Source organism: Rattus norvegicus, chromosome 6 (genome assembly GCF_036323735.1).
Source record: "Rattus norvegicus strain BN/NHsdMcwi chromosome 6, GRCr8, whole genome shotgun sequence".
Classification (NCBI taxonomy): domain Eukaryota; kingdom Metazoa; phylum Chordata; class Mammalia; order Rodentia; family Muridae; genus Rattus; species Rattus norvegicus.
The window spans coordinates 124,987,335-125,000,771 of NC_086024.1; the positions used below are offsets into that span (position 1 = coordinate 124,987,335).

Below are 13,437 nucleotides of genomic sequence, written 5' to 3' on the forward strand. Positions count from 1 at the left end.
TGGTAAGCGCATTGAGTCTGTAGATTACTCTGGGTAAGATGGCTGTTTTCACTCTAGAAATTAACTACCAATTCACAAGCATGGGAGATCTTTTCAGCTTCTGGTGTCTTCTCTAATTTCTTCCTTAAATGTCTTAAGTTTGGGGGGGGTTGTTTGTTTGTTGTTGTTTGTTTTGTTTTAACTATACAAGTCTTTCACTGTCTTGCTTAGAGTTTTCTCTGGATATTTTTTTATTTGGGCTATTGTAGAAGCCACTCTTTCCCTGGTTTATTCCTCAGCACATGTGTTACTAATATGAGGAAGGTTACCAATTTTTGGGTTTTAATTCTGCTACCTGGCTAAGGTGTTTATCAGCTGTAGAAGTTTCCTGATGGAGTCTTTAGGATTTTATGTATAAAATCATATCATCTTCAAATAAGGATACTTTGACTTCTTCCTTTTCTGTATGAATCTTTGTGATATCCCTCAGTCGTCTTATTGTTTTAGCTAAGGTTTCAAGTGCAATATTAATAAGTATGGAGAGAATGGATATCCTTGTCTTGTTCCTGGTTTTAGAGGAAATGCTTTGAATTTCTCCATGTTTTCAATGTTGGCTGTGAGCTTGCTGTGTATGCCTTTATTATGTTGAGGTGTGTCCCTTGCATCCCTGGTCTCTCCAGAATGACGATAATGAAAGGACGTTAGATTTGGTCAAAGGCCCATTCTGCATCTAATGAGATGATTATTGGGTTTTTTGCTTTCATTTTGTTTATGTAGTGGATCACATTAACTGATTTTTGTATGCTAATCATGGTGCATGCTATCTTTGATGTATTCTTGAATTCAGTTTACAAGTATTTTATTGTGAATTATCTGTAAATTTTTTTCTTGGGTCCTTGTATGGTTTTTAGTATCAGAGTAATAGTAGCTTTGTAAAATGAATTAGGAAATTTTCCCTTGGTTTCTACTTTGTAGAATAATTGGAAGAATGTTGCCATTAGTTCTTTGAAAATCTGGTAGAATTCTGCACTGAATCCATCTGTCTCTGAAGTTTATCTTGGTTGGAGATTTTTTTTTTAATTACTGATTCTACTTCACTAGAGGATATGGGTTTGTTTAAATTTTTATTTCATTTTGATGTAACTTTGATATATTATATATAAAATAAGAGATTCATTCATTTCTTTTGGGTTTTCAAGTTTAGTGACATACAGATATTTCCTTATAAGTTTCTCAAATTCCTCAGTGTCTGTAGTAATATCTCCCTTTCCATCTCTACTTTTATCCATTTGAATCTTCTCTCTGTGACTTTTAGATCCTTTTCTCAAAGAGTCAACTCTTCATTTCACTGATTCTTTTTATTGTTGTTTGCTTGTTTGTTTTTTATTTCACTGCTTTCAGCTCTGAATTTATTTCTTCCCATCTACTCTTTTTTGGCTGCTATTTCTTCATGCTTTTCTAGAGCTCTCCAGAGTGGTGTTAGTATGGATTTCTCCAGGGTTGTGTTTGTTTGTTTGTTTTAATTTAAGCACCTTCCTTCTATGAACTTGGCTCTTAGAAAGTCCTTGACTGTGTCCCATAGGTTTCAGTATGGTGTATTTTCATTTTCATTCAATTCTAAAAATATTTTTATTTCCTTCTTGATTTCTGTTTATACCAAATTTTCATCCAAAGCCATGCTTTTAATCCCAGCACTAGAAGGCAGAGGCAGGCAGATCTCTGTGGTCTACAGAATGAGTACCAGGGCTACATACAGAAACCTTGTCTCAAAAAACAAAACAAAAAACCCTATTTTCCTTCTATACTGAGTTGCTCAATTTTCATGAGTTTGTGTACTTTCTGTCATTTCTACCTTTGTTGATATCCAGCTTTTTAAAATCAAGGATGGTCTGACATTTCTGGTTTTTTTTTTTTTTTTGGTTTTTTTTTTGTCATCATGTGTGTTTCCTCCCCTCCATTGACTAACTGTTCTGGGATTGTTTATTCCCTGTGTCCTCTTAAGTGCCACTAAACTTCTCCTCAGACTGTTTTCCTTTGTCCATTGTGATTGGATATTTTTCTGGGTATAGTAGTCTGGACTGGCATCTGCGGTCTCTTAGAACTTGTAGAACATTCATCCAGGCCCTTCTGACTTTCAAAGTCTCCACGGAAAAGTCAAGTGGACCTGTCTTTTTATGTCACTCCATATTTTCCCCTAGCAGCTTTTAATATCCTTTCTTTGTTTTGTAGATTAGTATTCTGATTATTATATGTCATGAAGCTTCTTCATGGTTCTGTCTATTTGGGGTTCTGTATGCCTTTTGTACCTTGGCAAGCATCTCTCTCTCTCTCTCTCTCTCTCTCTCTCTCTCTCTCTCTCTCTCTCTCTCTCTCTTCTATTATGCTGTTAAAATAAATGTTCCGTGCCTCTAATCTGACTTTCTTCTTCCTGTATCTCTGTATTATTCATAGGTTTTTGTCTTTTCATAATGTCCCAGATTTCCTGGATGTTTTGTACATTGACTTTTTTAGATTTTATGTTTTCTTTGACTGAGCTATCCATTTCTTCTACCTTGTTTTCAAGATCTGAAATTCTCTCTGCCTTTCATCTCTCTTAAGCTGTTGGCAAGGCTTACCTCTGTCCGAGGTTTTTGTTAGATAGATACCCTGCGTCTTTCATTTTCAATTTGGGCTTTTTTCCCCCATTTTTTTCTTTATTAACTTGAGTATTTCTTATTTGCATTTCGAATGTTATTCCCTTTCCCGGTTTCCGGGCCAATATCCCCCTAACCCCTCCCCCTCCCCTTCTATATGGGTGTTCCCCTCCCCATCCTACCCCCATTACCGCCCTCCCCCCAACAATCATGTTCACTGGGGGTTCAGTCTTAGCAGGACCCAGGGCTTCCCCTTCCACTGGTGCTCTTACTAGGCTATTCATTGCTACCTATGAGGTCAGAGTCCAGGGTCAGTCCATGTATAGTCTTTAGGTAGTGGCTTAGTCCCTGGAAGCTCTGGTTGCTTGGCATTGTTGTTCATAAGGGGTCTCGCGCCCCTTCAAGCTCTTCCAGTTCTTTCTCTGATTCCTTCAATGGGGGTCCCATTCTCAGTTCAGTGGTTTGCTGCTGGCATTCGCCTATGTATTTGCTATATTCTGGCTGTGTCTCTCAGGAGAGATCTACATCCGGTTCCTATCGGCCTGCACTTCTTTGCTTCATCCATCTTGTCTAATTGGGTGGCTGTATATGTATGGGCCACATGTGGGGCAGGCTCTGAATGGGTGTTCCTTCTGCCTCTGTTTTAATCTTTGCCTCCCTATTCCCTGCCAAGGGTATTTTTGTTCCCCTTTTAAAGAAGGAGTGAAGCATTCACATTTTGATCATCCGTCTTGAGTTTCATGTGTTCTGTGCATCTAGGGCAATTCAAGCATTTGGGCTAATAGCCACTTATCAATGAGTACATACCATGTGTGTTTTTCTGTGATTGGCTTGCCTCACTCAGGATGATATTTTCCAATTCCCTCCAGTTGCCTATGAATTTCATAAAATCATTGTTTTTGATAGCTGAGTAATATTCCACTGTGTAGATGTACCACATTTTCTGTATCCATTCCTCTGTTGAAGGGCATCTGGGTTCTTTCCAGGTTCTGGCTATTGTGAATAAGGCTGCGATGAACATAGTGGAGCACGTGTCTTTTTTATATGTTGGGGCATCTTTTGGGTATATGCCCAAGAGAGGTATAGCTGGATCCTCAGGTAGTTCAATGTCCAATTTTCTGAGGAACCTCCAGACTGATTTCCAGAATGGTTGTACCAGTCTGCAATCCCACCAACAATGGAGGAGTGTTCCTCTTTCTCCACAACCTCGCCAGCATTTGCTGTCACCTGAGTTTTTGAACTTAGCCATTCTCACTGGTGTGAGGTGAAATCTCAGGGTTGTTTTGATTTGCATTTCCCTTATGACTAAAGATGTTGAACATTTCTTTAGGTGTTTCTCAGCCATTCGGCATTCCTCAGCTGTGAATTCTTTGTTTAGCTCTGAACCCCATTTTTAAATAGGGTTATTTGTCTCCCTGCAGTCTAACTTCTTGAGTTCTTTGTATATTTTGGATATAAGCCCTATATCTGTTGTAGGATTGGTAAAGATCTTTTCCCAATCTGTTGGTTGCTGTTTTGTCCTAACCACAGTGTCCTTTGCCTAACAGAAGCTTTGCAGTTTTATGAGATCCCATTTGTCAATTCTTGATCTTAGAGCATAAGCCATTGGCATTTTGTTCAGGAAATTTTCTTCAGTGCCCATGTGTTCGAGATGCTTCCCCACTTTTTCTTCTATTATTTTGAGTGTATCTGGTTTGATGTGGAGGTCCTTGATCCACTTGGACTTTAGCTTTGTACAGGGTGATAAGCATGGATCGATCTGCATTCTTTTACATGTTGACCTCCAGTTGAACCAGCACCATTTGCTGAAAATGCTATCTTTTTTCCATTGGATGGTTTTGGCTCCTTTGTCAAAAATCAAGTGCCCATAGGTGTGTGGGTTCATTTCTGGGTCTTCAATTCTATTCCATTGGTCTATCTGTCTGTCTCTGTACCAATACCATGCAGTTTTTATCACTATTGCTCTGTAATACTGCTTGTGTTCAGGGATAGTGATTCCCCCTGAAGTCCTTTTATTGTTGAGGATAGTTTTAGCTATCCTGGGCTTTTTGTTATTCCAGATGAATTTGCAAATTGTTCTGTCTAACTCTTTGAAGAATTGGGTTGGTATTTTGATGGGGATTGCATTGAATCTGTAGATCACTTTTGGTAAAATGGCCATTTTTACTATATTAATCCTGCCAATCCATGAGCATGGGAGATCTTTTTCCATCTTCTGAGGTCTTCTTCAATTTCTTTCTTCAGAGGCTTGAAGTTCTTATTGTACAGATCTTTTACTTGCTTGGTTAAAGTCACACTGAGATACTTTATATCATTTGGGACTATAATGAAGGGTGTCATTTCCCTAATTTCTTTCTCAGCTTGTTTCTCTTTTGTGTAAAGGAAGGCTACTGATTTATTTGAGTTAATTTTATACCCAGCCACTTTGCTGAAGTTGTTTATCAGCTTTAGTAGTTCTCTGGTGGAACTTTTGGGATCACTTACATATACTATCATATCATCTGCAAATAGGGATATTTTGACTTCTTCTTTTCCAATCTGTATCCCCTTGATCTCCTTTTGTTGTCTGATTGCTCTGGCTAGAACTTCAAGAACTATATTGAATAAGTAGGGAGAGAGTGGGAAGCCTTGTCTACTCCCTGATTTTAGTGGGATTGCTTCAAGTTTCTCTCCATTTAGTTTAATGTTAGAGACTGGTTTGCTGTATATGGCTTTTACTATGTTTAGGTATGGGCCTTGAATTCCTATTCTTTCCAGGACTTTTATCATGAAGCGGTGTTGAATTTTATCAAATGCTTTCTCAGCATCTAATGAAATGATCATGTGGTTTTGTTCTTTCAATTTGTTTATATAATGGATCACGTGGATGGTTTTCCGTATATTAAACCATCCCTGCATGCCTGGGATGAAGCCTACTTGATCATGGTGAATGATTGTTTTGACATGCTCTTGGATTTGCTTTGCCAGAATTTTATTGAGTATTTTTACATCGATATTCATAAAAGAAATTGGTCTGAAATTCTCTTTCTTTGTTGGGTCTTTGTGTGGTTTAGGTATAAGAGTAATTGTGGATTCGTAGTAGGAATTCGGGAGTGATCCATCTGTTTCAATTTTGTGGAATAGTTTGGATAGTATTGGTATGAGGTCTTCTATGAAGGTCTGATAGAATTCTGCACTAAACCCGTCTGGACCTGGGCTCTTTTTGGTTGGGAGAACTTTAATGACTGCTTCTATTTCCTTAGGAGTTATGGGGTTGTTTAACTGGTTTATCTGTTCCTGATTTAACTTCGGTACCTGGTATCTGTCTAGGAAATTGTCCATTTCCTGTAGATTTTCAAGTTTTGTTGAATATAGGCTTTTGTAGTAGGATCTGATGATTTCTTGATTTTCCTCTGATTCTGTAGTTATGTCTGCCTTTTCATTTCTGATTTTGTTAATTTGGACACACTCTCTGTATCCTCTCTCAGTCTGGCTAAGGGTTTATCTATCTTATTGATTTTCTCAAAGAACCAACTTTTGGTTCTGTTGATTCTTTCTATGGTCCTTTTTGTTTCTACTTGGTTGATTTCAGCTCTGAGTTTGATTATTTCCTGCCTTCTACTCCTCCTGGGTGTATTTGCTTCTTTTTGTTCTAGAGCTTTTAGGTGTGCTGTCAAGCTGCTGACATATGCTCTTTCCTGTTTCTTTCTGCAGGCACTCAGCGCTGTGAGTTTTCCTCTTAGCACAGCTTTCATTGTGTCCCATAAGTTTGGGTATGTTGTACCTTCATTTTCATTAAATTCTAAGAAGTCTTTAATTTCTTTCTTTATTTCTTCCTTGACCAGGTTATCGTTGAGAAGAGCATTGTTCAATTTCCACGTATATATGGGCATTCTTCCCTTATTGTTATTGAAGACCAGCTTTAGGCCGTGGTGGTCTGATAGGACGCATGAGATTATTTCTATCTTTCTGTACCTGTTGAGGCCCGTTTTTTGACCAATTATATGGTCAATTTTGGAGAAAGTACCATGAGGTGCTGAGAAGAATGTATATCCTTTTGCTTTAGGATAGAATGTTCTATAAATATCTGTTAAGTCCATTTGGTTCATGACTTCTCTTAGTCTGTCTACGTCTCTGTTTAATTTCTGTTCCCATGATCTGTCCATTGATGAGAGTGGGGTGTTGAAATCTCTTACTATTATTTTGTGAGGTGCAATGTGTGTTTTGAGCTTTAGTAAGGTTTCTTTTATGTATGTAGGTGCCCTTGTATTTGGAGCATAGATATTTAGGATTGAGAGTTCATCTTGGTGGATTTTTCCTTTGATGAATATGAAGTGTCCTTCCTTATCTTTTTTGATGACTTTCAGTTGAAAATTGATTTTATTTGATATTAGAATGGCTACTCCAGCTTGCTTCTTCCGACCATTTGCTTGGAAAGTTGTTTTCCAGCCTTTCATTCTGAGGTAGTGTCTGTCTTTGTCTCTGAGGTGTGTTTCCTGTAGGCAGCAGAATGCAGGGTCCTCATTGCGTATCCAGTTTGTTAATCTATGTCTTTTTATTGGGGAGTTGAGACCATTGATGTTGAGAGATATTAAGGAATAGTGATTATTGCTTCCTGTTATATTCATATTTGGATATGAGGTTATGTTTGTGTGCTTTTCTTCTCTTTGTTTTGTTGCCAAGACGATTAGTTTCTTGCTTTTTCCAGGGTGTAGCTTGCCTCCTTATGTTGGGCTTTACCATTTATTATCCTCTGTAGCACTGGATTTGTAGAAAGATATTGTGTAAATTGGTTTTGTCATGGAATATCTTGGTTTCTCCATCTATGCTAATTGAGAGTTTTGCAGGATACAGTAACCTGGGCTGGCATTTGTGTTCTCTTAGGGTCTGTATGACATCTGTCCAGGATCTTCTGGCTTTCATAGTCTCTGGCAAGAAGTCTGGTGTGATTCTGATAGGTCTGCCTTTATATGTTACCTGACCTCTTCCCCTTACTGCTTTTAATATTCTTTCTTTATTTTGTGCATTTGGTGTTTTGACTATTATGTGACAGGAGGAGTTTCTTTTCTGGTCCAATCTATTTGGAGTTCTGTAGGCTTCTTGTATGCTTATGGGCATCTCTTTCTTTAGGTTAGGAAAGTTTTCTTCTATGATTTTGTTGAAGATATTTACTGGTCCTTTGAGCTGGGAGTCTGCACTCTCTTCTATATCTATTATCCTTAGGTTTGATCTTCTCATTGAGTCCTGGATTTCCTGTATGTTTTGGACCAGTAGCCTTTTCTGTTTTACATTATCTTTGACAGTTGTGTTGATGATTTCTATGGAATCTTCTGCTCCTGAGATTCTCTCTTCTATCTCTTGTATTCTGTTGGTGATGCTTGTATCTACGACTCCATGTCTTTTCCTTTGGTTTTCTATATCCAGGGTTGTTTCCCTGTGTTCTTTCTTGATTGCTTCTATTTCCATTTTTAATTCCTTCAACTGTTTGATTTTGTTTTCCTGGAATTCTTTCAGAGATTTTTGTGATTCCTCTCTATAGGCGTCTACTTGGTTATTTATGTTTTTCTGCGTTTCTCTAAGGGAGTTCTTCATGTCTTTCTTGAAGTCCTCCAGCATCATGATCAAATATGATTTTAAATCTAGATCTTGCTTTTCTGGTGTGTTTGGATATTCAGTGTTTGCTTTGGTGGGAGGATTGGGCTCTGATATGCCATGTAGTCTTGGTTTCTGTTGCTTGGGTTCCTGCGCTTGCCTCTCGCCATCAGATTATCTCTGGTGTTACTTTGTTCTGCTATTTCTGACAGTGGCTAGACTATCCTTTAAGCCTGTGTGTCAGGAGTGCTGTTTTCCTGTTTTCTTTCAGCCAGTTATGGGAACAGAGTGTTCTGCTTTTGGGCGTGTAGTTTTTCCTGCCTACAGGTCTTCAGCTGTTCCTGTGGGCCTGTGTCCTGAGTTCACCAGGCAGGTCACTTGGAGCAGAAAAGTTGGTCTTACCTGCGGTCCCAAGGCTCAAGTTTGCTTGTGGGGTGTTGCTTATGAGCTCTCCGTGAGGGCAGCAACCAGGAGGACCTATGCCGCCCTTTCTGGGAGCCCCCATGCACCAGGGTCCCAGATGGCGTTTGGTGTTTTCCTCTGGAGTCAGAAATGTGGGCAGAGTGTAGTCTCTTCTGGCTTCCCAGGCATGTCTGCCTCTCTGAAGGTTTAGCTCTCCTTCCCACGGGATTTGGGTGCAGAGAACTGTTGATCTGGTCCCTTCAGGTTCTGGCGGTGTCCCAGTTTGGGCTTTCTTTAGTGATGCAATTTCCTTGCTAAATTCTACCTTTAGGTCTGGAATTGTTTCCTTTGTTTTACTTAATTGTTTGTGTTTTCACAGTCTTCATTAAGGCATCTATTCATTTCCTTTTAATGATTTTTAAACATTCATAATGGCTATTTTGAAATCCTTGTCTTGTATTTCAGCTAAATTTCCTCTCTCAGGGCCTAACACAACAGGGTTGCTGACTTCTGGAGGAGACACATTATCTTAATTGTTCGTGTTTGGGTTCTTGTTCTGGGATCTAAGTACCTTAAATGATAACTGGGATGTAGGCATCTTAAATGATTGAAGTGTTTCTTGGAACGGGGCACCTGGTCTCATCTTTGTTGTGGGTAGGTATCCCAGTCTTTGGTTGCTGTTCCCCACTCTGGTTCCTAGCCAGGCATGATATCTGGGGACCTCTGGTAGAGAACAGTTTTAGTCTCAGCTAAGTGGTGGACGAGGTCTCCGGTAGAGAGTTGTTTTGGGGGTCATCAGGAAGTCACAAAAGAATGGAGATGGGTTAGGGAAAAAGTCTGAGAATATCTGTGAAGAATAACTTGGGGACCCTGGGTCACCAAGAGGTCCAGTCCCAAGGGAATGGAGGTAGATTGGGAGGAGGGTGTCAGGCAGGCAAGCTGCAGCAGGGCTGAGGGTAACTCTGGAGATTCTGGAATGGAAGACAGGAAGGAGGATGAAGGTCCCCTCCTTGAGTCCCAGCCTAGTGTGGCAGCTGTGGGTCCCTGAGAGAAATGTTCTGCAGGTCAACAGAGTCACAAAGGACTGGAGATGGGCTAGAAGGAAAGGCTGAAAAGGGGTAGTGAGGGGTCCCTGGGTCTGCACCAAGAGCCTGAGTCTCTAGGGTGTGGAGGTGGGCCAGAAGTGGGGACTCCTGTGGGCAGACTGCAGCAGGACTAACGTAAGTCTGAGGTGACTGTTCTCTCAATGAATTTGCAAGAATCTTATTCTCACAGCCAATGTGGACTGCATGTTTGCTCTTCCTTTGGACCGTAGCAGCAATCTGTATGCACGGTCCTCCATCCTTTGGCTGAGGTTGTAGCCCAGTTGACTGAATGCTTGCCTACTATGCACAAAGCCCCGGGCTCAGTTCCTCCTACCACATTAAACTTGGTATGATAGCATATTCTTGTAATTCCAGTATGCCTGTGAGGACGCAGCAGGAGGATCAGAATTGCAAGGTCACCCTCAACTCTATAGTATTTAAGACTGGCTACATTACATGAAGTCCTATCTTTAAAAGTTCGAAGTCAATCCTTCATCCTATAACCGAAGACTGGTATTGCCCCCATTGTGTGAGAAAACTGAAGCCCAGTGGTTAGGTAAGTGATTCCAAGTCGCATGGCTAGTAAGTGGTAGTGCTGTGATTCAAACCTCATTCAGCCCTGATTTAAATAGAGCATGATTGTCAGGCCTCGAGACTCTCGAAGGTCCAGTGGAAGTGGAAATAGAACCATGGTCTGGTTCTCCGTACTTTCCATCACTAGATTTGCATTTGATGTTATAGAAGAAATATGGTTTTTGAGATAGAGTCTTGCTGTGCAGCCCAGGCTAGCTTTAAACCTGAGACAGTCTCCTGCCTTAACCTCCCAAGTGCTGGGATTACAGGCATGTAATAAGAGTGTCTGGATATCCCACATGGAGATGGGGGGAGGCAGTTCTCTCTTCTTGTCTCTCCCTCGTGTGAAATATAAATTTCTGTTGGTTCAGCTGGAATCTATTGAGTCCCTACTATGTGATCAACGTAACTCGAGGGCTTTTCCTTTAAGGATAGAGTTGAGTTCAAGGCACATGTGGATCTGGATGGTGATATCACTCCTCTCTCTGGTTCTTAGCCTTCAGTAATGAGTGTGGAGGGAACCCGGCTGGTAGGGAGGGCGATGGCTATTTCATCACCTCGGAAATGAAAGACCTGTTCCACTCACTTTACACCCACGTCAGGAACTCCATGGCCCGTGCTTACCACTACTGCAAACTCATGGACATTATTAGACCGACCTGTACTTCCTGTGTTTTAATAACAAGGCACTTACAGCAGGTTACCTATTTGTCCCAAAGTTTTAGAACCGTGCCTTCAGATGGTGGCTCAGTCCAGCCTGCACATTTTCTTTCATTTGCTTTAAAAAAAAAAAAAATCTGACAGACTGGTCTGCCCTGGTTGCCAGAGAGAGGACTCAAAACTCGGACTAAGTATGAAGAGGAAGAGAGAATCTGTCACCGCCACTATGGCTGCCATGTGTGGTTATTGAAAAGTGGCTGTTGCCTTGTAACAGTCAGAAAGGCATAGGGGGCATGCGTGTTTTTCAACTGAGTCAACACGCCCTCCCTCTCTGATGGCTCGGGGTTGCTCCAGGCTCTTTCAAAGTCTTAAGTCACCATTTGGGGTATGAATGGCCACGGGCTTCAGAGAAGTAGAAGAATGGTACCATCCACACATGCTGTAAACACAGGGCACTCTCTGTAGGGCCGGAGACCAAACACCTTTCATCCTCAGCTAGTGATGGGGTCCCCCACCTGTCCTATGGCTTTAGCGTCACAGGTACTCTTTGTCACAAATCTCTATGTACGACTGTACAGTTCTCCTCTGTGGGCATTTAACACTACTTCTTGTTTTATATTTCAAAGAGTAACTATGACCAACCGCCATCTGTGTTCTCTGGCTCACGGATGATAACGAATTGGCAAATGCTTAACAGCTATCTCAAAGGAAAATTGAGTATGGCTGTTCCAAGCGCTTGCCTGTTCTTTTGGTGTAAATACTCCGGGTGAAGCCACTGACGGAGAAGACAGACCCAGTGGAAATGCGCTCCATCCACTGCCAGGAGCCCCAGTATTTGGGAAACGTTGTCTATGTGCTAAACTCTAAAAGAAAATTCAGATTAAAAACCCAGGCTTCCAATTTCTCTTGGAAAAAGGGGAGATCTGGCCACCCCGGGCCCACATTTGCACAAGCTAACTACTCTGAAAAGGGACTGCAGATGGTTCCTTGAAGCAGCTCACTGCATCCCATGGTTCTGCCCATGGCCATCACCTGTCATTCATCTCTGTGTCTGGCTTCGTTCTGGTCTCCCAACTTCTGCACTAAGTTTGAAATAGAAGAAAAATTAAAAAAAAAAAAAACCATCTCATTGCCTGACTTTGGATCAAAAACTCAAGAAAGGGTCACCCAGCAAGCTTCCCATGGGATTTTGTTTCTAATTGCTCTCTGTTGAATCACAGGGCCAGCGAGGTTCTCCTGATAAGATACATGGAGATTTTATTCCATTGTGGTTGTTTTTCTTCTAGTCATCCAAACCAGTAGGCACAAGTGCCTTTTCTACTTAGGGTCTTTAATTAATGAGTCTCATTCAGAAACTTGTGAACTGTGTGGCAGGCTAAAGATTTCCCTCTAGGGATATTAAGACCCACTGACTGGAAATGGTGGGAAGTGACAGGTTTAGAGGAAACTCAGCACGGTAATTAGGAACGCATCAAGACCTGTCCAGTGAGCAGATGACAGATCATGGCAGGAGAAAAAAAAATAGCAGCTCTAAGACCTCCTTGGACAGCATCCATGTTGACTTTGGAAAGTGCTCAAGTGTCTGGGGGAAGACTGCTCTCTAGCCTGAAATGTAGAATGCCCAGAGTTGGAAAACATCACAGAGGAATTGGACCGTGAATATCAATATCATTATTATGATATCGTAATTATTATTAATATCATAATATGATTATTGAGGGATCCTTGAGGTGTTAGCCATGTAAATGTCCCATTCTTGGTTCGGTAGAATATCTAGGAATGAGGGGGTTGGAACAGGGTTTGCTGGTGTGTGTGGGGACACCTGGGGCTACTGGCAAAGCTGGATGACATCTGCCTACTACCAGTGATAGACAGTTTGACTTCCTGAAGAGTCCCTGTCCTCTGACAGCCACAGTAATGGGATCACAGTGGTAACTCGGTTGAACTACAGGTAAAAGCGATTTGAGGATTCTTTTCTTCATAATAAAGATGATTCTCTTTCTTGCCATCAGTCTGAGGAACACCAGAGCAGGGAGGGCTTGATAACCTTGTTTCCTTTTCCTACTTCTTAACCTGACAGTGTCTCATGTCAAGTCAGTTGATGGGACTTACCCATCCCCCCCTACCTCCCATCGGGTACACACAGCAGCATTATGTGATGTCTCCAGTGTCTGAGGATGAAATCCTTTATCATTGAGGACTTTTGAGAGGATTATAGTCTTGCCAAGGTTCGTGTAGCTTGAGATTGTTTGGTTTTTGTTTGGTTAGTTTTTGGTTTTTTGAAACAGGGTTTCTCTGTGTGGTTCTGGCCTTATAAAATGTAAGGCTTGGTGACATAGTGTTTTCCTGCAGATAGATACAGGAGCAGTTGTATTGTCAGAAAATGGCTGTCCTCTCTCTACTGCCTTCATTAGAGCCCCCCCTGCTTGCACGTTTTAGGAGCTCACTTGAATTGGCTCAAAAATTCACTTTAAGGGCGCATGGAACTGTGGGGCAAGGAGTACAGGTGAGGCTCACTGGAATCCTAAACCAGG

General features: G+C 41.2%; 1 protein-coding gene across 4 annotated transcripts in view; it reads left to right on the plus strand.

The window, feature by feature from the left end:
• The window catches only part of Kcnk13 (potassium two pore domain channel subfamily K member 13), a 104,557-nt gene that overhangs the window by 16,972 nt on the left and 74,148 nt on the right, over positions 1-13,437 (plus strand). Inside the window, exon 1 of one of the 4 annotated variants that reach the window (XM_039112874.2) lies at positions 10,047-10,226. The exons of the other annotated variants lie outside the window; for them this stretch is intronic. The gene's annotated coding sequence lies outside the window, so the exon portion shown is untranslated. Of the gene's footprint in view, positions 1-10,046; positions 10,227-13,437 lie in introns of those variants that run through there. 4 annotated transcript variants of the gene reach the window in all.